This window comes from Haliaeetus leucocephalus, unplaced genomic scaffold, assembly GCF_000737465.1.
Source record: "Haliaeetus leucocephalus isolate CR32 unplaced genomic scaffold, Haliaeetus_leucocephalus-4.0 Scaffold450, whole genome shotgun sequence".
Classification (NCBI taxonomy): domain Eukaryota; kingdom Metazoa; phylum Chordata; class Aves; order Accipitriformes; family Accipitridae; genus Haliaeetus; species Haliaeetus leucocephalus.
In genome coordinates this window covers 19,532,792-19,534,260 of record NW_010972886.1, presented here as the reverse complement: position 1 = coordinate 19,534,260, position 1,469 = coordinate 19,532,792, and the positions used below count along the sequence as shown (strand labels likewise).

Genomic DNA, 1,469 nt, shown 5'->3' with positions numbered 1-1,469 from the left:
TGTTTCTTCTTGCCCTGTACATTGCATCTGCATTGTTTTCTATTAACAGAGAAACAGATTTTCAGATAACAGATTTTTAAAAAATACTTTTGGCTAAATTATTTTAAACCTTTGAGGTATTTTAAAAAAAAACAAAAGCTCATTACTGTATGAAGAAATGCTTATGTTGGTGAATGTAGCTTAGATGGGTTTCCCAAAGTAAAGTTCAGAGAGAGGAGTGAAGAATACTGTTGTGCTGGGTTTTCTGAATTTTTTTTTCTTCCTCCTGGAGCTCAGAAACGTTGACTTCCTTGTGTTACTGGAGCTTTCAAATGCAGGGGCATCTTGGCCTGGTGTGTTTTCTGCAGCAGCTATACCTACACCTCGAGAGTTTATTAGTTAAAACTTATTTTCAGGCTTTATTTTTAAATATAAAAATAAACTGTGAACTTATCTGTAAAATTAGGGAAGTGACAATTTAAGGAATGGCAGAACTATTGAAGATATGTTCAGGGGCTAAAAAAACAGCAGCCGACAGTTTGTTTCAGTAATTTTGGTGGTTATTTGGAGTAATATGTAGGATTCACTAGTATTTCAACATTTCTTTTCCAAGTTGATGATTAAAATAATTTTGGTCCATAACGTTAAGTTTAAATGTGATCTTTATGATGCATTATCAGATGATCTCTCATTCTGAATACCCTCACCTTCCATTGACTTTAAAGAAAATAATCCATCACCATACAGATTTTAGGAACCACTTTCCTCAAAGTGTGTAACATCTGCTGGAATAGTGATTGCCTGCTGTCTAGCAAGCATCACGATGTTATAGAAGTTCATAGTTGGTTCTGTCATGCACGTGTCAGGTATCAGTACAGTTCTATAGAGCTGTTGTGTGTTGCTGTCTTAAACTGCTAAGATCTGTCTTAAAATAATGGTTAGATAATTGAAATCAAACATCATACATGTTCCAAATTGGCTTTGTACATTTTTATTGTGGTTTCTTAATATTTTAAATATCCACTCTGGATTTGGCCCTGGCCAGGGGATTGAATAACAAAAAAATGTGTATAGCAATATCTAAACAAACTCCCTAACATATAGGTGCTTCCTTTAATTGGCTTAAGCACTTGACCAGAGATGCTGTATATATATGCTGTGCGTGTATATGTCTATATATAAAAGTATATATATAGCATTGTATATGTATGTATCATGGCAGTCAGTGTTTAAATACTGATTCATCAGATGGCTACAAGTAATTTAATCCTATCACCTTAGTCATCTGTTTGCCCATAAAAATATTATTCCTCAGGTTGGAACGAACTAGACTATAATGTAACTATAATGATACTGAGGATGGTGGGGTGATCTGTATTCCAGATTTAAACCTGATTTCTGTTACTTTGATTGTAAAGTGCCTTTCCTTTTCATGGAACCCTTTTATTCTTTTTGGCTAAAAAATCTTGCACATACACATACACAAAATT

At 33.8% G+C, this 1,469-nt stretch overlaps 1 protein-coding gene across 1 annotated transcript in view; it reads left to right on the top strand.

The window, feature by feature from the left end:
• Positions 1-1,469, top strand: part of CFAP61 (cilia and flagella associated protein 61) — a 106,720-nt gene that overhangs the window by 17,745 nt on the left and 87,506 nt on the right. The gene's annotated exons all lie outside the window — the stretch shown is intronic.